Below are 24,806 nucleotides of genomic sequence, written 5' to 3'. Positions count from 1 at the left end.
ACGAGAACATACAAGCGTTCACAGTCTTATCTGTTACCCGGAAACACTCTTCAGTTATCAAATGTTCCACTTTCTGAAGTGGCTGCTGGGTCGAGCATCTTCTGCTACCTGGGGAGAGGAAGTGCACTGTTAGGTTCAGATGCAGTGCTTGCTCTTCCAGTGCAACATGTATTGCCTTAACCAAGTTGCTTTAGCAAACCAGATGTGTGCATCAACAGGAGAAGACAAGCAGAAAGAGGGTGCAGACAAAAGGGGAGAATGAGCAGACAAACACTGAGAAGAGAAGAGAAAGTCAAAGATATCAGAGAACAGGTTGGGGAAAAACAGGAGAGGAAAGCAAGGAGTAGAAGAAGAGATGAAGAAAATCCACTGGGCCAGAACCAGTGTCTCTTGACAACCAGAGATGAGCAGTTCAAAAGCTTCTGTCCAAAACTTCTGACGAAAGTGTCTGTTTTAATTTACAGGTTTTAGAGTAGCAGCTGTGTTAGTCTGTATTCACAAAAAGAACAGGAGTACTTGTGGCACCTTTAGAGACTAACAAATTTATTTGAGCATAAGCTTTCGTGGGCTACAGCTCACTTCATCGGATGCATAGAATGGAACAAATAGTAAGAAGATATATATACATACAGAGAACATGAAAAAGTGGAAGTAGTCATATCGACCGTAAGAGGCTAATTAATTAAGACTAGTCCTCGCTTACAGATAGGCACCCAACCTGAAGCAAATAGTAACCAGCAACCACACACCACACAACAAAAACACTAACCTAGGAACCTATCTTGCAACAAATCCCGATGCCAACTCTGTCCACATATTTATTCAAATGACACCATCATAGAACCTAATCACATCAGCCACGCCATCAGGGGCTCGTTCACTTGCACATCTACCAATGTGATATATGCCATCATGTGCCAGCAATGCCCCTCTGCCATGTACATTGGCCAAACCGGATAGTCTCTACGCAAAAGAATAAATGGACACAAATCTGACATCAGGAATCATAACATTCAAAAACCAGTCAGAGAACACGTCAACCTCTCTGGTCACTCAGTAACAGACTTAAAGGTGGCAACTTTGCAACAGAAAAGCTTTGAAAACAGACTCCAACCAGAAACTGCTAAGCTTGAATTAATATGCAAACTAGATACCATTAACTTGGGTTTGAATAGAGACTGGGAGTGGCTAGGTCATTACACATATTGAATCTATTTCCCCATGTTAAGTATCCTCACACCTTCTTGTCAACTGTCTAAAATGGCCCATCTTGATTATCACTACAAAACATTTTTTCTTCAGCTGATAATAGCTCATCTTAATTAATTAGCCTCTTACAGTCGATATGGCTACTTCCACTTTTTCATGTTCTCTGTATGTATATATATCTTCTTACTATATGTTCCATTCTATGCATCTGATGAAGTGGGCTGTAGCCCATGAAAGCTTATGCTCAAATAAATTTGTTAGTCTCTAAGGTGCCACAAGAACTCCTGTTTTAATTGAAAATTTTTCACATATGCATTGAAAAACTGAAATCTGTCAGTTTTCAACCACCAAGAACCAAAATATGTTCAGAGGTCTGTCTCATTTTTTAAAAAAACCCAACAACCTTAAAAATTTCTCTCATGCTTTTAGTTTTTGCTAACATTTTCCAGGGGAAAAGTACAATTTTTTTTTACCAGCTCTCGAGGTGCTATCTCAAGAGGAGCTCTGCCAAACTGAACCCTAGATCACTTTTCTGTTCACCATTGCTAACAGGACTGTCAGTGAATGGTTTAAGTCCAAAAAGGCAGATTAAAATACATACCTACCCATTACTGCTCTTTTTCCAAATCTGCCTCCCACTTCAGATGATGGTTGGCGTTGGCTTCAATTGTTTATTCCGAGCAAATAAACAAGGCAGCTAAACTTCATCTTTGACCCTAAATAACAATGGTTGAAAGGGAAGAGGTTCCCATCTTACTTGCCAAGCAGGGAGCTGTCCTGACTCTGATTTTAGTGCTGGCTGATTGACTGTAATAAGACAAATCATACTATGGAAGGGCGTAGAGGGGATGTAATGGTACTGTGTGCACAAAAATAGTGAGGAGTGCTAAACAAAGACAAGAAAAGAATAATCAGAGAAATTCAAGGTGTAGGGGCCACGTTTAGCTCTACTACCCAGGGGAAATCCAGAATAACTTCATTGACGCCAATGAGAGTTTTTTAGGCACATGAGGAATGTTTCTGTCTTGATCCTTATTACATGTACAAATGTAAAACAGTAATTGCTTTTATAAGTTGTTAGGCTAGATAAGCAGATACAGTGGACAAATAGTTGGCCAAATTTTTCAAAAGTGACTAGTAAGTTTTGGGTGCCAACTTGGGACACCTCGAAGGGCTTTGATTATCAGTAAGTGCCGAGCATCCATATTTAGATAAATTAATCTTTCATTTAAACATGATAGATTTATTTTTATTTATTCATTTGTAAAATACTCCTCTCAACAGTACCGGGGATGCTATACATACAGTGATAAAACAATGTTTTTTTAAAAATGAGCTCAATGCTTAGAGGCATTAGGAGAGAAACAAAACTACTGCGGGGGACAAAAAGAAGAGGGGGGATAAAAGGCGAATGTGATGAAAGGGGACTTGAAGCAAAAATCCTTGCACCAAAGCTTAAAGATAGCCACAGAAGGCTTGTGCTGGGACATCCTCAGCAGGGGAGTTCTATGACAGAGGACGTCTCTTCCCTCATCCAGTTTAGATGGGAAGGGAATAGAGAGTAAGGACAAAAGGCCTGGTTGAAAAACCCATTGAAGTCTATGGGAATCTTTACATTGGCTTTAATGGGTGTTGATCAGAACCAGTGTCACCAGCTTCAAGTGCATTTCAGGGCATATGGGTGGGAAGAGTGGTGAGTCTGAGACAGTGTTCTGCAGATTATTTTTGTCTAATTCATTTCCTCATTAGGCGCTTGCAGGAGGATGTTTTGCTGTGATGCAAGACTTACACTTGGATTTAGTGATTGCTACCTCATCAGAGCTGAGCACCCTTCAAAGTTTACTTAGATTAAATTAATAAAAAATACACTCACCCATTCTCACACACCCAAACACTTGTGTATTTGTTGGCTCTGAAAAGGGTGCCCCTGTGGGGGAAAAATAATCAGGCAGCAGTCCTGTATCTGTATTTACTTCATTTTATGATTCCCCACTAAGAAAAAACATCTTATTTTATCCCAGCTGGTTTACTCACTTGGTGAGAAATACACTGGTGAGCTCCTGGGTGCAGAAATTCAAAGCCAAGTGTCTTGGTGCTCTTTGTGGTGGTGTTCTGCACAACCCCTTTGCACTGCACTCATGGACAAACAAGATGGTCTAAGTGTAAACTGAAGAATTTATCACTCGGGGTTTTGTTCATTTGTTTCTCAAAACTTGTTAGGTTCCTGTAATAGAAAAATAGCTTCTTGGAGCAGCTAGTCCTGGAACCCACAAGAGGAGAGGCAATTCTTCATTTAGCCCTAACTGGAGCCCTCAAAGACAATAAGGCCATTGTGGAGAAACTAAATGAATTCTTTGCATTAGTCATCACAGCTAAGAATGTGAGGGAGATTCCCAAACCTGAGCCATATTTTTTAGGTGACAAATCTGAGGAACTGTCCCAGACTGAGGTATCATTAGAGGAGGTTATGGAACAAATTGATAAACTAAATAGTAATAAGTCACCAGGACCAGATGGTGTTCACCCAAGAGTTCTGAAGGAACTCAAATGTGAAATTGCAAAACTACTAACTGTAGTCTGTAACCTATCATTTACATCAGTTTCTGTACCAAATGACTGGAGGATAGCTAATGTGATGCCAATTTTTAAAAAGGGCTCCAGAGGTGACCCCGGTAATTGCCGGCTGAAGTCCAGTACCGGGCAAACTGGTTGAAACTACAGTAAAGAACAAAATTGCCAGACACATAGATGAACATAATTTGTTGGGGAAGAGTCAACATGATTTTTGTAAAGGGAAATCATGCCTCACCAATCTACTAGAATTCTTTGAGGGGGTCAACAAGCATGTGGATGAGGGGGATCCAGTGGATATAGTGTACTTAGATTTTCAGAAAGCCTTTGACAAACTCCCTCGCCAAAGGCTCTTAAGCAAAGTAAACTATCATGGGATAAGAGGGAAGGTCCTGTCATGGATTGGTAACTGGTTAAAAGAGAGGAAACAAAGGGTAGGGATAAATGGTCAGTTTTCAGAATGGAGAGAGGTAAGTAGTGGTGTCCCCCAGGGGTCTGTATGGGACCAGTCCTATTCAACATATTCATAAATGATCTGGAAAAAGGGGTAAACAGTGAGGTGGCAAAATTTGCAGATGATACAAAACTACTCAAGATAGTTAAGACCCAGGCAGACTGAGAAGAGCTACAAAAGGATCTCTCAAAACTGAGTGACTGAGCAACAAAATGGCAGATGAAATTCAATGTTGATAAATGCAAAGTAATGCACATTGGAAAACATAATCCCAACTATACATATAAGATGATGTGGTCTAAATTAGCTATTACCACTCAAGCAAGAGATCTTGGAGTCATTGTGGATAGTTTTCTGAAAACATCCACTCAATGTGCAGCAGCAGTCAAAAAAGCAAACAGAATGTTGGGAATCATTAAGAAAAGGATAGATAATAAGACAGAAAATATCATTGCCTCTGTATAAATCCATGGTATGTCCACATCTTGAATACTGTGTGCATATGGGTCACCCCATCTCAAAAAAGATATCTTAGAATTGGAAAAGATTCAGAAAAAGGGCTGCAGGGTGGGGCTCTCAGCCACTGAAGCGAGTAGGCAGATGCCGCTCAGCTCTGCTGTGCTGCCGGGTCCCCTGATGGGGGATGCCAAGGGGTGGCAGGTGGGGCCAAGGGAGAGACCTGGCCCCAAAACTGCTGGAGCCCTGCAGGCCACATTGGGGAGGCTCGTGAGCCACAGATGGCCCATGGACTGGGAGTCTGAGACCCCTGGTCTAGACAGTGTGACATGCAAAATAGAACATATTTTCTTTCCATTTTCAAGATCAATACTGTTAATATTTCCTAGGATAGGTCAATGCCCATGTCCATCACCACCTGGAGCAAATAGAAGGTTATATTCGAAAGAAGGGGTAGGGCCCTGGACTGGTTCTGCTCCCAGTTCAGTCACAGACTTGTGTGTAACCTTGGGCAAGTCACTTAATCTACCCTGTACCTCAATACTCCACCTGTAAAACAGGAATAGTAACTCCTCCTCTGACAAGGGTGTTATGAGGATAAAATCCATTAATGACTGAGGAGCTCAGATAATGTGGTGGTGGAAGAAATATATGTACCTAGAACTGGATTTTGCCATTTAAAGTAAGACCAGTGGTCCATGAATCTATTACCCCTTGCTGATGCAGAGGAAGTCAAATCTTCCACTACCCACACATGATGCACCTAATTAACTTTGCAGAGAGATACAGGCGATGGCAACAAGCAATCAGTGTACACCCTGAAGCACTGTATTTATTCACCCTTACATTGTTGCCCATCATTGCTCCTCCACTATCCAAAGTCATGGAGGTTTCTTATTCAATGACATTCTTGCTGAGTTTACAAAACATTTACATCTTCAGAGCTCTAGCTTTGCTGTTTGCTACCATATGTCAGCGGGCTATCCCCATGGATGAAATGAGTATGTGACCCAGCTAAGAACAACTGAATGAGCAAAGTGTTCTCTCAAATCACCATTTTGTAAGTCCTTGAAATATGAGAAAACTCTACTCTGGGAAAAGAGCAGTGTGTAGACAGAGGGATTTAAATTTGGATTTCTGCTTGCTGGTTTCCAGATCCTCCAAAGGAATCCTCTCTGCTACAGAGTGAAGCAGGGAGGGTGGGGGGAGGAGAGGCATGATGAAGGGTGATGTGCAAAAAAGCTGCCCAGAATTTCAGAATATTTTGTATTTCATTACAAACTCAAAAATTAGTCAATCCTACCAAAAAATGATCATGTTTTGCAAACTTTTTGCTCAAGAAAGTGCCCATTTTAAGCAAAATTGTTGGCTTCAAAATTTATAATCCAGCCTGTTTTTCACAAGTAAATCTCCATTTGAAGAGAATGTAACCATGTCCAAATCTCTGTTGCTAAGGAATACAGAATGTTGCCTTTTCCTGAGAAATAGAAGAGTAACAAACAACGGAGCAACAGTTTGCAGGGACAAAAATGAGGCCCACCTAATATTAATACTTCCATCACTGTGGCATCTGGGAACAATTATCCAGTCTAAAAGACTATATTCTTTCCCTTGCCTCATGGACTGTCAAGAAAAACTGTATTCTGAGATTTGTTTGTGGGCTAACTGATGTAAAGAGATGGGTCTCAGGTTTGTTCTGTTCATAGTAAAATCCGGGGTCATTTGAATTCCTTATGAAACAAGCTTCTATGGATGTAGAACCTCATCCCCTAAACAAGTGCATTTCTCTGTATGCACAGGCAGCTCAACTGCAATCATCAAGGGCAGTGATCGTGGCAGGTCATGGCCACAGAAAGATAGGTGGGTTTTGAGATACAGTACTTCAAGCTGAGTGCATTTAAGGGCCTTTGAAAACTGAGATGAGAACTTTGAATAGGATCTGGTACTGGACAGGGTAGTTAGTGTGATCTTGCTGCCTATGTTAAAAGACCTTTGTGGCTGAGAAGCAAAAAAAAGAAGTTGAGGTTATTTGAGAGTCAGAATTTGCTTAGTATCTTTGTTCTGAGGCTTCACTGAGTGAGTAGACAGGGAGAACTCTCTGGATATCAGATTAAGGAGAGTTACATTAGTTGGATTGCCTTCTGCAAAATGATACAGTGAATGTATTCAGCAGCGCTGGGTGAATATCCCACATTATTTTTTGTTAATAATCCCTCTGAAAAAATTGCATTTTCACTATGTTATGCTTGGTTTTCTGAATATTCTAGAAGCTGAATATGCTATTTGAATGTTCAGCTAAATGCAGATTTTGAGGTGACTATTGGAGATTAATTATGGAAAGTGACGTTTGAACTTTTACACTGGAGTGTTTGTGTGGTTATCTTGATTTTTGCGAGTTATGCTTATCTGATGCAAATACTGAATTCTCACAACAAATTGCTCATGCGTAGTCTGCAGACCAAGAATTATTCATAGAAATTATTCTGCAAGTAATTCTAGGTAACAAATATATATGAAAAAAACCACAGGCCATTCATAGACAATTCACAAATACAAAAAGAGGCCAAATCCATTGAACAAATGATTTATTAGGAATCATTCATTAATTTATCTTACTTCATCTACATTGCTTGCCATTACCCAATAAAACAGAGTGGGAAGAGACGATGAGTAACTATAGCTAATTGTTTTCAACAGTCAGTTTCATGTGAGAAAGAATTGTTGAATTTTTGACAATTTTCATTTTGAACTGTGCTGGATCACTTTTAAAACACACGTTGCCCTAAAGAAACAAATATTTTTCTGCTATTTCAACAGGTATGGCACACTTGCTATCTGCAAATTCTATCTTGCCTCATCTATTTGGTTGGCTATTCCATATACCTTGGCTTAAGCAAAAATAGTGGGTTTTTTTTGGTCTGGACATTTGTAAAAGAAGCATATTCTGTGAATGATGACTCAAATCCTGTTTCTTCAAATGAAGAATGGATTATGTCTTGTGGCTTTGATAAACTCAAAAGAAAAAGGGATAAATTGTTCAATATCTCACAAAGAACTAAATTCGGGAAGATCTATGCAGAAAACATTAATCTTCTGTTATCACATGAATACTCAACAAATCTGCCTTCAGAATCTAGGATGCCACTCAATAAAATTTATCATTTTTGATAGAAAACCATTAATTTACAGCAGTTACACTCAATGTATGGCTCTGCAGTATAAGCTCACCTTTGATATATCTAGGCTTCCTTACGGCACGAAATCCCATTATAGATTTACCCCCTTTTAAAAATGCAGCTCATTAGTTGAAACAGAGTTTCCTCTCGTCTAAGGAATAGTTTTTTATACAGAAGGCGTGGATGTCAAGCAAGGACAAAAAGTTTACTTTATTAGAGATTTTCCTCTTGCTCTTTCAGAAACCGTCCATGTTCTATAAAATGTCTTTCCAGTTCCTTTAGGAAAACATTTCAAGTTTGTTTGTTATATTCCGTTGATCACATTAGGTGCTCAGATACCATGATGATGAATGCAGGATAAGATAGACAACATAATGAATGAAATTGCATGACAGTGGCATCTGCTATATTTGAGGCTCTGTCAATGTTCCCGCAGGCACTCCTTGGTGTATTCACTGACTCCCTGATGTCTCAAAGAAAAGCACATTTCCTTAGGGCACCGGTGCCTTCTTAGAATACACAATGATTATATTGCATATCCAAAGAAAGTGAGACAAACTGCTCTCTCTCCCAACACCAGCGTTACATTGGCAGAATTTGTCTTGCTGAGTTTGTGTGATGTGGGATCACACATTTTGGCTATATAATGGCCATATGCACGGATTGGGCCAAATTTAGGCTTGGTGTAAACAGGATGCAATGCAATTCCATGGACTCGGATGGAATTATTTCTACTTACGTCAGAGTTGGATTTAGTCTGCTCTTTTAGTTTAACTTAACATTTCTAACTTCTTTTTTAAATCCCTAGTCCCCTTTTAAATAACACAAGGAAATTAGTGCAACTCTCCCCTTCACCCCGAGACTTTAAATGCACAAGAGTCAAGAAAATCAAAGGTTAAGCATCCCAAAATAATGCATTTCAGTGAAGTTGCAATTGGTGTAACAGGGATCCAAAATCTAGCCCAATGAAACTATTCCCAGGGATAAATTTGGCTTGATGATTTAAATGGGAATTTTGCCCGAGTAAAGTTTAAAGTATTGTCAAGTTCAGAATTTTCAATTTTAGAAAATACTACATATAATACCAGTATTATCTAGTTCTTACATCACTTTCACCCATAGCTCTCAAAGCAAGTATAATTAATCATAAGTATTATTAGCCCCATATTGCAGCTGGGGAAATGGAGGCACAAAGGGTGAGGCCCAAGGTCACCTGGCAGGGCTAGAAATAGAACCCAGGTTTCTTCAGTGCCAGTCCAGTACTCTAGCCACACAACCTCCAATAGGCAGAGGGTACAAGGGAGTGGAGTTGACATTATTATGAAAACCTTGAGCCAGGTTCACTTCTTACTCTGGCTTTATGCAACTGTCACTACATTGATTATAACGGAGAAACTTTTGCTTTACACAGGTGTAAGTTAGAGGAGAGTCAGGCTCCTTAACGTCTGAATTTTCTCACTTGGGACCAGATCCTCAGCTTGCATAAATTGGCATAGCTTCTTTGACTTCACCATAGCTACGCTAATTTAGGATCTGGCCTTTTTGTTTAAATTCTCTGAACTTTGCCTAGGAATAATTGTTTGCATTTGATTGTTTTAATTTTAAACATTGATACATTAGTAATAGCAAATGCCTCTGCTTTGAACCACACCCCAGCTACTGTGTACGATATTTTGATATGACCTGATGTAGCTTGTTTGCTGTGATGATCCACTTATTTCACTGTGCTGTAGAAAACTGCTACCAGACCACAAATTCCAGCAACAGTGATGAATAGTGCTGAAGAACAATACAGACAATAAACAGCATAAGTCAAAGTACTGTGCAAAACAGTGTTGATCAGAAAATATTGAAAAGCAGCATAGACTATTTCTATACAACTTCCTGCCCTTCATGTAATGGTTAATCTTGGGGAAAATAATTCCTTCCGGCAGTAACCAAGTGCCTCTTTGGAGGGCAAGCTTAGCAGTGCCCTTCCTCAAGAGGTGTTGGTTCTGAACAGTCTGTACTACAGATCTTAAAATCCAGCAATTCAGTGTCTCTTCAAGAAGTCAGCTTTCCCTAGACTGTTTGCCATCATCTTGAACTAGAGACAGTGAATCAAAAAGAACATTAACAAAGTAATGTTGTTCACACAGATGGATGAGATCAGCTGATTCTTTTTTTCTGTGCCTGTGAATTCCTGTTCATATTTCTTTTGGGTGAAGGTGGCCTTTTTCAGATTTATGTTAAGCTGACTAAGCAGTTCAGGCAAAATTAAATCCCCGTATAAACAACAGATTTGGACAGCTCCACTTTGGCCCTGCACTCCATTAGTATTTTTCTGCCTCTGCTTTAACACCGTTTCTTAATCTCTGCAGAACAGCAAATCCAGACAGTAGTGTCAAATGGCAGCGTATACTACACAGCTCAGTGAAAAAGCTGAACTCAGGTTTGAAAGTCTAAACGCTATCAAACTTTTTGAGAGGACTATGGTGGGGCACCTGCAAAAGGATCTTTTTCTTTTTAAAAAAACAAAAAAACAGTATGGTGCTTGAAAACAATTGTCCAAAGCACTCTGATAACACTACTGTAAATTCTGGCATTGTGCACAAATACTGTAGAATATTGCAGTATATTTTTCTAATAACAGGAAGAAAAGAGGGAGAACTCCTGGTTCAGGAAAACATCCCTATTCAAGAAGGATGCTCAAATACTTCCTTCATTTTAAGCACATGTTCTACTGCTTTCCCGAATCAGTCAGTGTTCAGTATTGTAGAAAACAATTATTCCCTGCTGAAGTCTCTGGTACATGATGGGATGTAACTGACTTGTCAATCAACACCTGGATGCTAAGGACTAAGCACTTTAGAAATGCTGATGGAGAGAGAAAGAACTGGCGTGAATGTGCTGTAGATAGTTTCACAGTGAGAGCTTTTACTGCTTAAAGGGAGTAACAGGATCGAAGACTCAGGAGATCTGGGTTGAATTCCTGACTCTGCCACAGCCTCACTTGTGTAAAGCTGGGCAAGTTGCTCAATCTGTGACCCTCAGTTTCCCCTCTGCAGAGTGGAAATAGTAATATTCCCTTATCTAACAGGTGTGTTGTGCCGATACATTCATGAATCTTTGTGAAATGCTTACCTATTACTCATTTCTGGAAGCTGGACATTGTTCAAACTATTATTTGGGTGTTATAGGGCCTGATCCTGCAAACTCTTATTCACATGGGTCTCAGGCCTGGTCTACACTGGGGGGGGGGTCGAACTAAGGTACGCAAGTTCAGCTACGCGAAGAGCGTAGCTGAACTCGAACTACCTTAGTTCGAACTACTCACCCGTCCAGACGCCGCGGGATCGAAGTCCGCAGCTCCCCCGTCGACTCCGCCACCGCCGTTCGCGGTGGTGGAGTTCCGGAGTCGACGGGAGCGTGTTCGGAGTTCGAACTATTGCGTCTAGATGAGACGCGATATATCGAACTCCGAGAAGTCGATCGCTACCCGCCGACCCGGGCGGGTAAGTATGGACGTAGCCTCAGTGTCCTTTCAGGACTGGTTCAGTGGTGCTTAGAATCTACAAGGCACCTTACAGAAAACTATGCAAACAAGATCTGAGGGATATTTTAAGGGGGAGGAGAATATGGGTTTTTAAAACCCCTTTATAAGGGCAATCATTAGTGATGGAAGATTCATTAAAATTTGCTATTTTACACTCAGTGATGCACATATTGTTACACAAGAGGGCTAACTTAGGACACGTAGGGCTGAATTATTGAAAGTGTCATTTGAGGCCCTGATCCTCCAACAAGTTGGAACCCTGGTTTGTGCCAACGTTGCAAGCGTGGGGCCTTTATTCGTGCACCTAACATTTGGCCTGTCGCTCTGAGCATGTAAAAATTCCGGCCTGCACAACTCCGGTCAGCCCCCACCTGTGAGGATATGCAAATGTAGTTGGCATCTGCTGATCTGAGGCTGGTGATCCCCTAATGTTTGGTTGCGAATGAAAATGTGCAGGGTGATGGATTTGAGGCCTTGTTGAGAATTTGGCTTTTAATATTCACAAGAATTTCTGTTTATAATATTGTAGTAAAATGCCTTTAAAATCCCTGACTTCATTACTGTAGAATATTTATTTATTTATATTATAGTGGCTCCTAGAGGCTGTAATTCCATTGTGCTAGGTGCTGTATGTACTTGTAATAAGAAAGAGTCTATGACCTGAAGAAAACCCTTTTACCCTCTTCTGCCTAGCCCTGTCCACCTCTCACCTCTTTCCCTTCCCTTTTCTTCCCATTTATCCCCTGCTAAGTAAAACTTCCCCCTCCCCCTACACAAAACAAAAATTTGAATAAACATGACGTTTGCTGCCATTGCTTTGTTCACTCTGCTTGTGTGTTTTACCCCTTCCTCAATCCTTCAACTGTCCTTTCTATTTAGATAGTAAGTTCTTCAGGGAAAGGACTATCTACTACTCTGTTTTTATAGTGTCTTGCACAATGGGACCCAATTCTTGGTGGTCCCTTAGGCACTACCGTAATAAACATGACTAATAATAATAGATTCTAAATGGACAGAGAGGGAAAGAAAGGCAGTAGTTATGCCCGTTTTATACATGGGGATCAGAGGCACAGAGGGGTTGTGATTTGCCCAAGGTTGCACAGGCAATCTATGAAACTGCCAGACGCTGAATCCAAATTTTCTGAGTCCCAGTCTAGTGCTTTCACTATGATACTATCCTTCCTGTCAGATAAAACACATCCATTGACAGACATCAGGTGATGGAAAGTGTGGGTGAGACACCTTGCATTAGGTGTCCATGTCCATGGATTTAAGAAGCGAAAGCACTGCAGTTTATCACTCTTTCCCTTCCTCCCCCCACAGAATGTACTTAGCTGTGCAGGGTATTAATATAGGCCACACAATAGATAAAACAGCATCCCTCTAAATCTTGCAGCTATTCCAAAGCTTTTTAACAAGGAGATGGTCTCTCCAGTCCTGTAATATAATTGAAAACGTCAGTACCTCCGCCCAGGAAGGCTTAACCAGGATATTCATTTTGCGTGCACTAGAAAAATAATCTCACCCAGTGTGTTCTGCTAATACATTTATTGTATTGTTGGTTATTAAAAACAATATCTTCAAGACCATTAGTGGAGGTTCATGATGATGGAGATTTTATATCTGTACTCATAAAAATGTCTCAATTCAACATATTAATAAAATGTGGGTTTCACCCAATTTAAACGCATTTTGTAATTAAGTATGGGAGAAGGATATTGAAGTCCAAGCAGGTGACCAGCAGAGTGATTACTGCCCTGTCTCAAATGGGAAAAAAATGGCCTTGGAAATTTCCAAGCAAAGAGAGAGAATGTACAGGAGTAACTGGGAACCAGGAAGATAAATTTAAAGTAGTAACCACATCCCACCAAAACTTCCCTAACTGCATTTGGAATTGTAAAGGTAGTCGTGTAGGGTCTGATCCAATGGGCATTGAAGTCAATGGGAGTCTTTCCATTGATTTAAGTGGGCATTGGATCAAGTACAAAGTTACATGCTTCAGTTTAACTTGCACTGTAGAGCTACAGTATGTTAATTTGCAATATGCAGTGTTGTTGTAGCCGTGTTAGTCCCAGGATAGTACAGAAACAAGGTGGGTGAGGTAATATCTTTTATTGGACCAACTTCTGAGAGAGACAGATGAAGAGCTCTGTATAATCTCAAAAGTGTGTCTCTCTCACTGAGAGAAGTTGGTCCAATAAAAGTTATTACCTCACCCACCTACATCTCTAGTAGAAGAGTATATTAGAGATGTCTCTGTGTTCTGGATAGAGTTCCAGATGAGGTGTGATCCCTGGTAAACAAGGGAGACAGAGCTGGAACTCAAATTGGGCAGAAGACTCCCATTAACTTCAGTGGGCTTCCTACCAGTCCCCAGTTGTACAGGGAAGAACTGTAGTGAGATGGTGATGGATTTTTCTTTTTATTTGAAAGGACTCAGTTCCCTGCTTAAAACTCTTAATGACTCAAACACAGTTGTTTTGTTTTTCAAACAGAGAGTGTTTATTGACAAAGGACCAGTCAGCTCAGGGTTCAATATAAAGTTGACCATTTTGCAAACAGGACAGTTATCCTGTACCACCTCTGTTTCCTGAAATCGGCATGCTTTTTTATTCAGCTCTAGAGGCTTGGCTAGGCTAGGAATTTGCTGCTTCTAGACAAAGTAAAGACCTGCCGATACAGGGCTGCATGTGGCATGGAAAGTGCATCAAAGGATGCCACCTATGCTGTCCCATGCCCCACTAAACAAAGCTGAATATGACAGTAAATGCCTTTTATTGCACTCTGAGGCATGCTGTATATCGCAAAATGATGCAGACCCTGATTTTTTCATAGCCAATTTTGGTTCAGTTATAGTCTCCTATATATGGTGTTTTGAAACAGTTTACTTAATCATAGACTATTTCTACCTCATATTAGGAGGTAGATTGAATTTTGCTTGTTGGCTTATCAATATTACACTTGTTGCAGATTAAAACACTACACGTATAGATGAGTACAATCCGTTCACTATTTTATGGACCCACAGTCCTCCAAAGAGTATCAGAGAACCACATGACATCCCTGAGTGCTGGATTTTATAGTTAGCACTCTCGAGTTAGAAGAAAGGAGTCCAAAATCACAAGTAGGCAAACAGCTTCCTGTTGACTATTAATCTAAGGAATCTTCTTTGTGTGTTTTTTCTCTTCCAGCAAGTGCTTGATATATCATCTTGTGCTCATGAAATTTGACACACTTTTTATGAATATGGCCCCAAACATGCAATCAATGAAGCACGTTAATAGTCTCATTAAAATCAGTATTGGAGACTATGGGGAAGCGACTGACACGTAGGGCAAAGAATTCCATTGTTAGAAAAAACAGACCTCTGTATAGGAGGATGTACAGACACAAACACATTAAACATGACAATTGCAGTGTAAGAGTATCCTAATGTAAATGTTGTATTGACCAAGATGTCCCTCCATTTGAGCTTATTTTCCTTCACCTTGTATCCTCAGGGAAACACCAAGTGAAGTGGGGAGAAAACAGCAGGCCAGTACTCTCCTGACATCCTTGGGAGAGTAGGAGGAGATGGGAGGGAGCCCCCAGGCCATTCTGAAGATACCAGTGGTAAGTAGGGAAGTTCTGGGCATTTGGTGGGGAGGAAGAGAGAATGGTTGTGAAGAACAAATTTGTGGTTTTCCTCATTTAACCTACCTACTGTCCAGTATCACGAATTCCAGAGAACCTGAAAACACAGCCTCATTTAAAGTAGATTCTTAGCTTTCTGTGAACAGTTTCAGGCTTTAAAACCATTTATGATAAACCTAAGGTACTGGTTATAAATAATAACCTGTTACAATAGAAACCCAAAAAGTAGCTGTATCATTAATACAGCTGAACAACTAATATTCAGCAAAATATTCAGACTCTTTTCTGGTGGACATTCCACAACTGGATCATGCTTTCCTCGAATTTACTTGCTATTTGAAATTAATCAACATGTTTTATTGCTAGACTCCCAGTTTTATTTAGACTCTCAGTAAATGATTCACCATATGATATAATTCAGCATTCAGATTTGAGCTGTTCTGGCTAGTTATGATTGGTTGCATAAATCACATGGTATTGTTTGTGTTCTCTGAATGAAAGGTGCTAAGTCTTATTTCCTTTTCTCCCACTCTTCCCTCTCTCCCCCTTAATGAAGAGGGTTTGAAGAATCCACTGGGGGGGTTGAATCACTCATGGGGAGGTAGTAAGTAAACAGGGTTAAGGAATTTAAAACTTTAATATTTCCTGGATCACCCAGGAGTAGCAAAGCACCTTTTCTAACATAATTTGACGATTCACATAAAGTAGTTGCATTTACATGCACATTCTTAATTGTGCTGGGTGTAGTCGTGTCTTGTCTGGCATCTTTAATCGTCTTTCTGCCAGGGCTTGGATAGGAGGTTGTGGGAAACGTGCCTCCTTGCTGTGTCAAGTAGTGCCTCACCCATGTCTTCTGATCAGAGCCTGAGATCTTGAAATTCGCTCTCTGGGAACATTTATGTAGGTGAAACTCATTCACTTGAATGTTGGTAGAAAATGGACACAAAAGGGTCACAAATATGGTCAGAATGGAATTAATTTTAGTTACCAATTTTTTGCAACAATTTTCCAGCTCTAATTGGTATTGTAAGATGTAGCATTTTGGACCATCACTGAAGAATACAGTCATATTCTTCAATAAGGATATAGTCATGGAATGTAAGGAACCTTTTTTCTATTAACTTTTTTCTTATTTATATATGCACACATACTGTCACACACACAGAAAAAAACAAATATAACTATACATAAACTTATCTTAATGAGTTAGCCATTTGCTACGTAACCTTAACTTACTTGAAATATTCGATTATATATAATATGAATGGTTAAAATATAAATACATTTGTATTGCACTGTTTAAAAACAAAATGTATTTATAAAAAGTCTTAAATCTTGTTCTGCCTGATTCTTATTTTGTGGACAAAGAAATTTGACCAAAAAAAAATTAGATTAAGATAAAGAACAGATGCAAACATTAGAGGAGAGAGAAAGAGAAGAGGATGGAAAGGAGTGGGCAGGGGTGGTGGGCGTGATGGGGGCGGGGCATTCAGTTATTTCCAGGAATTCAGGGTTATTTGATGCCCTGTGCTGGGGGGGACTATACTATATTTTGCCCTTTGAAAGGTATAGGCTTAACAATCTAAGAGGTATTTTTCTTCTTTAATGATTACACCCCTAAAGTAACATTAAATGGAAACGGACTGTATGTCCAAACATCTAAGTTGGGAGATATGTGTGGTACCAGGTAAAGCCCACACAGAGAATTCAGGAAAGTCATAAGAAGCTGGGACTGAACAATAATGGCTGAGTTGTGTCTTGATTTAGCTTCAGGGAATTGAATCCTTTCTTGAGACTCAGTGCTGGAATTGTTGAGACTGGGAGTGTCACACTGGGGAGTTTATGAAATCTACACAATACCTGATGTTTTCCTAAGAAATATATCTTAATTGCTAACATGTGCTGAGCAAATAATTAATAAAGAATAATTTATTTCTGAATTCTACTGCTTTTTTCTGTTTTGGAATTGTCTACAAGTAGGTCACGATTTTATCCCATGTATTTATTATTTCCCAAACACTTTCTGTAAATAATGCTTCAGCTGTAGCTTTTTTTGTGATCAGTCCATTGCAAGTATCTGATAGTCAAATTTAAGCTGCTTTGATTGGACACATACGACGCAGACTGTTTGAGTTACTATGCATGCTAGCTGCAGCAAAGGGAACTTAGCTCTCCACTGCAATGGATTGGATTTACCACAGGTACCCTGACAATGATAAATTCAGTTAAGCTACTATAGGACTACGTCACACAATATATTTGTTTCTTTATGAATGTATATCACTGTTAGGTGCAGTATAGTTGCAGCCGTGTTGGTCCCAGGATGTTAGAGAGACATTAGATGGATATTGCCTTGCCCATATTGCCTCTGTGAGGATATGTCTACACAGCAACTAGACAACTACGGCTGGCCAGTGATAGCCTGCGGGTTTGGAGGGTCCCAGAACTCTGGCTCCAGCCTGAGCCTGGAATTCTACACAGCAATGAAACTGCCTGGTGGCCTGAACCACATGAACCTGAGTCGGCTGGCATGGTCCAGCTGCAGGTTTTTCTTTGCTGTGTAGACATACCCTAATATCCTTGTTAGAATCAAATATTTGTGAAGCCTGATCTGCATTTTTGCTTCTGCAACGTTCACTTAAAATTCACCATTTCAGCAAACAATCTTGCCAGTAACTTAGTAAAATCAGTTACCAGAGTAGTTTTGGAGGTCCAACATAAAAGTGGGGTGAACACAAAGTGCATTTTTTAAAAAAAGTATATGAATATTGATAGTCGTTTTTTCTGCAGTAATTGCCTGTCTCTGGAACTATGTGAGCCAAATTCAACCTTGATCTGAATGAGTGCAGTTTTTCAGTGACATTTCTAGAGCCATGTTATTACTTACCCCAGGGTTCAATTTGATCCTGTCATTTCAACTTCTTGTTTCATTCAATTCATTTCCCCTTTAAAAAGTTCAAGTTTACAGTGTAACATTCCTTCCAGGCATTTGCTTTTGTTAACAAATGGCTCCTGTGTGCTATCAGAAAACACTAACCCTCGGGTAAAGAGACTACAGAATTGTGGCACTAGTGACACCGGGCTTGGAAATGTGGGTGCTCATTATTATACATACAGCGAGGAACAATGGGGGAGATTTTCCAAGGCACAAGAGAAGATAGGTGCCCAATTAAGTTCATTGGGATTGAGTGCCTGCCATTCACTTGTGACTTAAAAACTCCTCAGATATTCATAGTCTGTCTCAATCATTGGAATCAGAATGAAAATTGTTTTTTTAAAAAAGGATTCAGTTGTGCACTAAGGCCCCAATCCATGCATTAATCAAAGCACACGAGCTGTCCCATTAACTTCAATGGGTGTCAGTTGTTTAAAGTTACATGTGCCCAACTGCTGTGCTGGGTTGGAACCAAGATGACTGGAGAAAAGGATTCTGAAGGAGCAAAAGGCACGGTCTGTGTGACGTGGACAGCAGCGACAGAAACAACAGTGACGGAAATGGGGTGGAGGAAATAATATTCTATGCTTATAGCACCTTTATGATAACTGCTTATTTATTTTCTAAAAAATCCCCCCCAAAACGGAGGGTTCAGTCCTGCCGCAGCTCACTACATCATGTTACTAGCTCTGCAGCCACTCCAAGGTGGTATCAAGTCCTGAGTGTGGAGGCAGAACCCAGGAATTTACAAAGTGACCCTGTGAGAAAACAACATCCGTAGCACCAGCTACTTATCTGGCTCAGAATATTTCTTAGTTTGATTTATGTTCATTGTGGTCCAGACCCTGCAGTCCTTACTCAGGCACAAACTTGGATCGACTTTAGTGGGGTTTTATCTATCTATCTATCTACAGGACTGAATCTTTTGTGGTCCACCAAAGAGCAATTTTGTTCCTCCATTAACTTTGGTTAAGCTTCACATCTGGCTTCACAAGACTGTACAAAGGGGATTTTATTCATCTGGAAGCAAACTCACTAAGCACTTTGTTTTCCTTATTAGTAGAACTGGGCCACTGGTGGGTCATTGTGATCACATGCGTACTACAACTGCCTGTGTTGTATCTAAATAGAGGGCTTCAGCTTTTATGACAACAGTCCCGTAACCTTCAGAAACATAAATATTCACCCCAAATTTATAAAACCAGAATCATAAAAAGGATGGGGGTGGGGGGGAAGGGTTGAATTTATTTATTATTTAGCTGAGGACATTTTTATGGAGTAATAAACTCCTTTTTAGCCAAAGGCATGTTGTAGAGAGAGAGAGAGAGAGACTGTTGATGGCAAACAGTAAAACAAGAGACACCTTAAAACTATTAAACCAAAATAATTATCAACTATAAATCAATGCCATAAAATTAAACAGGGTCATGTAATGGATGCAATGTAAGGAGGACAAAAAGTTACAAAGGGCTGAAAATAACATTTGAAAAAGCCAAGAAAATTTCTGTTAAATAACCCCCCTCCAACCTTATCTTTATTGGATTTAGCTCCTTGAATCTTTGTCTGTGCTCTTTGAAAATGTGAAACTGGCTGCCTGCCCCCCACCCCCCACCCACTTCTCCCCCCACTACGTAATTGTCTTAAGCAACTGAATAGTTGTGTTATATTGATCTTTAGCTACACAAAGCCTTATGTTGGGCATTGAAGGCCTGATCCAAAGTCCTCTGAAGTCAATGGAAGAACTATTGACTCCAATGGGATCAGGCCATCTCTGGCTTTTAGTGCTCTTCATGTTCTTTTCGTGGGAAGGGGGAGTAATTAATTCACTGTTATCCAGATATCCGTACCATACTGATTTTCCCTTTAATTTACTGGAACACATTAGCAGCAGCATAACTGGAACTAGAGCAGAGGACCAGCCGTGGAAGAGGTGCTATATAAAGGACAATGAAAAGAGACCAAAGGACTCCTGTTCTACAACAATGCCTGGAAACATCTCAGTTGCATCCACAACAGGTTTTTCCAGCATAGGGACTTCAGGATCAGGCCCAACATCTATTCTGTTAAATTACTAGGGATGAAAACAAAAAACAAAACAACCCCCCAAGCCCAGAGACATAGGGAGAGCTGGGCAATAGAGCAAGACAGATCTCAATTCGTGGCAGCTGAAAATATAATTTAATAGCAGTAAGGCTGGGGCAGAAACTGACAAATGCCAGGTAATTCAATATGAAAGCTTGATGCCGCTTTGAAACTGGTTACAAAAAATTCAATTTCTCCTTGTCTACTCAACAAGAGCTCGTGGACTTCAATTACAGTTTTTCCCGAGTAAGGACGTCAGGCTTTGGCCTGTATGTTACGTAAACTTCTTTCCATTTAATTCCCCATCTCTCTGTTGCAAATGAAGCAAATATTTTTTAATGATGACTATAAACTATAAAGCGATGCTGAGACACTCAGTGACTTACACTCACTGGGATTCATGCAAACATTTCTGGGGCAGGTGTTGAGCCATGTGAATCTTTACCCCCTGAGTTGTGCTTTGATCAAACCCCGAAATTCAAAGCCAAACTTAAACTAAACACCACCAAGCATCACTTGCCTTTTCACTGAAACCATGTGAGACTGTGAATTTCATATAGTTTTGAAGTCAATCCATACATCTGCCCTGACTGGGCTGAAACTGGACCGACGCTTACCCAAAGGGTTCATAAAGAGGGCTGACTAGAAAACAAGAATTATGTTTCATGTGAAGTTTTGACGTTTCAAAACTTTTTCAGTTTGCACCTGAGACCTTTTACATTTATTTAGTTATTTGGAGAGCGAGCATGATCCCGGAATAGCCAATAGCCCAGGAGCTAGGGTCCTCAGCTGGGATGTTGAGAGAGCCAGGCTCAAGTCCCTGCTCTGAATCCCTCTCACCTATTGGAGCTGTTTTGCTTTGTATGCATAATATTCATTGGAACAGACATCACATTTCAGGTAAGTGCCTTAAGCATGGGGCTATTGGCTATTCTGAGATTTAATCTCTATCTAGTTTTGGCCCAAATTCCATTCTGGACCTGAAAACCTTCTTGAGGAAAGTTTAATCAAAACTACTATGTTTTTGCAAAAAAAAAATATTTTTGATAAATTGATATTTCCTAACAATCACAACAACAAAAAGTTTTATGTTAGAAAATCCCTGACCTGCTCTGTCTATAAACATTAGTTCAACCTTTCAACAGATTTGGGCTGTGCTTTGTGTTTTAATGATCACTAGAAACCAGCTGGCTTTTTAATGCATTTTAGGGGTTTCTGATCAAAGCTGAATCCATTTCTAGTAAAATGTAAAGAACTTCCATGACACACTAATTGAAAGAATTTTTAAAAGAGGTGCTATAGGCAAACAATGTGTGTCCATTTATGCTCCCAAAACTCCTGTTGAAGAGTGTCTTGGGTATGTAGCTGTGGAAGTCTCCTGCCCGCCCGCCCGTTCTGTGCTTGTGTAACACATGCTGATATGGTGTGGCTGTTTGTCCACCTCTACAACATATAGTGGTTTGTAAGTCTGCTATGACTTCAATAGCAGGAGTATTACACAGTTGCTGTGATTGTATGTATGAGTTGAGTGAGCACATGCTCAAATGGCCAGGGCTGGCTCTAGGTTTTTTGCTGCCCAAGCAAAAAAAAATTTTGCGCCCTCCCCCCAGCCCTGGGCTCCCCCCTGCACTCCCCTGCTGCCCCAGCCCTGGGTCACTGGTAACTCACTCCCAGGGGAGGTCATTCAGCAGGAATCTTGGATGTACACAGAACACAGACAGGATTGGTTCCCAAATGTTTACAGAACTGCAGTAAAGTGGAACAATTTTCAGCTTGTGTGACTGGAGGATATCTGGATGCATATTATAAGACTGTCCTACATAAATGAGGAAAAATTGAGGTGCCTTTATTATTCTTTTGTTCCACTCCTCCTTTCTATGAGGAATTTGCCAATGCAATATCACTGTCTTCCTTTTAAACAAATAAAATGAAAAAAAAAAAAAGGCAATGGCTGTTGAAAATAGCAATTCCAGTCCTAAAAACCACCGGGAAGCATTTCTTGCTCAATTTTATCCTACGTTTTCTACAACAAGTTACAGTGGATCAGTATATTTGATTTGGGAGAAATGAAGTAACAGCTGCCTGAATTGAGCTTGAGCACTCCTGAATTTTGAGGGTGTTCAAATCTGGAAGGCAGGTGCTAGATTCCCTTGCTGAAGATTAGCTAAATCTGGAAAGGAAAAGTTAATTTCTGTGTCCGTGGCTCAGAAGTGGAAATCCTAAGTGCTTGGTTCTTTATCTAAAGCTGCCCAGGTCCAGAGCCTCCCCTCCCTTACTTTTCATTTTCAATTCTAGTGGGATCCAGGTACCTCCCTTGCTAGGCTTCAGACAGAGAGGGGCACTGTCCATTTAGTCCAGCCAGTTCCTTCTTTGGGGGCTGCAAGGTGAGGTCACACCAGTATCCCTAATCCAGTCTGGGGAAGTCTTCTGAAGGGGACATCTGGGCCAAAGCCTTCTACTCCTTGGGCATACTTGTTCCCCATTCACAGTGCCACCCCTTTCCACTCACAGCAAGCTGCAGCATGGCTCAGCTACCTCACTCCTTACCCCTCCCTTTCCTGTTGATAGCTGCCAAGGGAATGCTGGGAAATGTAGTTCTTTCCCTGCTCCAGGGCTAGCTCTATAGGCAGGGAGCTAGGCAAGGAACTACAGCTCCCAGGGTCCCGTGGGTTCTCAGCTCCCATGCTGGAACCCCAGCTACTCTGTGGCTCCGCTTCTGCAGGGTTGTGAGAGGGGAGGAAGTGAGTGGAAAAAAAGGATGGCCCAAATGCCGCCCACTGCAAATGTACCACCCCAAGCACCTGCTTGTTTTGCTGGCGCCTGGAGCCGGCCCTGCAAACGGCTAATCAGGATGTCTAAACAGCTATTTGGGCATGCAATCACTGCAATTCTGGATACAAATACAGACACCCGGTCATGCATTTGGGCCTAAACATTTGGCTCTGAAAGGGGTTCCCCATTATTAAGCAAATCATTTTGTCCTATAGATTTGAACTGAAGAAGCACTTCCTGCCTGCAGTTTAATGCCTCCTTACTTAGGTCATCTGTATAACCTGGAATAAGGAAGCAACCAAAACTTAAATCTTTTTTATTCTTTTAGGGCTCAGTCATGAGCTGTATTATGTTCCCATGCAAGGGAGTAAGGGGTATAAGAGCCCATTGATTCCTTGCTCAGGCTACCCACATTACAAGGAACAGCATGGAGAAAGAGCAGCAGCCTTTGCTGGGCTGCTTTTCCTCTTCTCATGCATGTGGGTGGAGCCCTGGTTACATCCTGCCTTCCCCTCCGCTCCCCAACATCCTGGCAAGCACAACTGAGGCAGCCAGCCAGGGGAAGTAAACTCTGATTGCTTTCCCCCTGGAGTAAGTGGGGAACCCATCACCAGACTGTGACTCTGAGTCACAATATGTTCCTTGGGCTGTGCCAGAGGCAGCATGTTCTTACATGGGACTTGTGGCAAAGTCACAGCTATGAAGACCTTGTTTTAAAAACTGAAAATGAGGTGATAGATGGAGAGGACTGACATAAGAAACAATATTCCCCTCGCTTTCCACGAAAGGGTGGTGAGTGCAGACACCATGAGGAGTAAAATCGGTTCTCTATTCAAAGTTGAAATAAGATGAATTATAAACACTGAAGAGAAAAAGTTGGGAGGGTGAGAGAGGGAGATAGAAAAAGTGAAGGTGAGAAGGTTTAAACTCTTCAAATAAATTGAATTTAAATTTAGTTATTTGAATGTTATTTAAGCATCAATTGCTTAAAGGCTTAACAATTATATAATAAGTATGTATCTATTACATCTAGAATTATGTTCATCCAACTGTACAGTGAAAAGCTATCATTCAGTGGAGACGCTTTAGTGTCATAAAATACAAGCACATAGCCCAGGTAGTTTGATAATGTCACCAGAGCCCTGAGGTGAAACTGAAAGGGAACAAACCATTTGATATATCGGATCTCACCATTTGTCCCCCAGTCTGTTTTTCTGTTTCCATTCCAGCAATGGACAATACTTGAAACTTAAAGAAGTGTAACCACCCCCCTCCCACACCTTGAAGTATCTAACCCATTATACAATACTGTACACAGGGGTGGGGACTCCTGCCTGATCTCCTTGTTGATCGGTGGGTTCTTTAAAGCATGAAGCTTGATTTCCTTCCCTCAGAGTGAGAAACTACAAATTTGGGGTCAGATTTTGCCTGTGCGCAGCATGGGGGTAGGGGTGTGTTCAAGGGTCTTAGACTGTAAGTAGACCTGTTTGAATAAAAGGATTTTCAGTTTTCTGACAATTCCAAAAAATCATGTGGAAAATAGTTTAGTGTTGAACTGAAAACAAAATTTGAGATTCTTTGTGCATCAAAAAGTTGAAAATATTTTTTTCTTTTGGGTCAAGAAAAATGTTCTATATGTTTGATTTAAAATAAATAAAATAAAATTTGAGAAAATACGGACCAATCTAGTTTGAAACAAAAAAATCAAAATATTTACAAGTGTTAAACCAAAATGTTGAAGGTTTTTGTGAGGGGTGGTCACCCCGCTCATGCCCTGAACAGCTTAAAACAGCCCTGGGAGAGCGCTGGGCTGGGGTGGGGGGGAACCTAGGCTGATGGGGGAAGCAGCAACCGGTGGGGCCATGCCCCAATCAGGCCATGGCTGGCCCTATAAGAGGGCTGAGGGCCAGAGACTGGCAGGCATTCTCTCTCTAGCTTTCTGAGAGAGAAGGATCTGGCTGCCTGGGAGCTGGAAAGGGTACC

The 24,806-nt window shown here is 40.7% G+C and overlaps 1 long non-coding RNA gene across 2 annotated transcripts in view; it reads left to right on the top strand.

Moving 5' to 3' along the window:
* Positions 1-24,806, top strand: part of LOC120408285 — a 205,853-nt gene that overhangs the window by 70,654 nt on the left and 110,393 nt on the right. For both annotated transcript variants that reach the window (XR_005600584.1, XR_005600583.1), the window contains exon 2: positions 14,902-15,013. This is a non-coding gene — a long non-coding RNA (uncharacterized LOC120408285). The remainder of the gene's footprint in view (positions 1-14,901; positions 15,014-24,806) is intronic.

Source organism: Mauremys reevesii, linkage group 6 (assembly GCF_016161935.1).
Source record: "Mauremys reevesii isolate NIE-2019 linkage group 6, ASM1616193v1, whole genome shotgun sequence".
In the NCBI taxonomy this organism is placed as follows: domain Eukaryota; kingdom Metazoa; phylum Chordata; order Testudines; family Geoemydidae; genus Mauremys; species Mauremys reevesii.
Note: the sequence above shows the minus strand (reverse complement) of the source record. Positions and strands in the feature narration are given on the sequence as shown.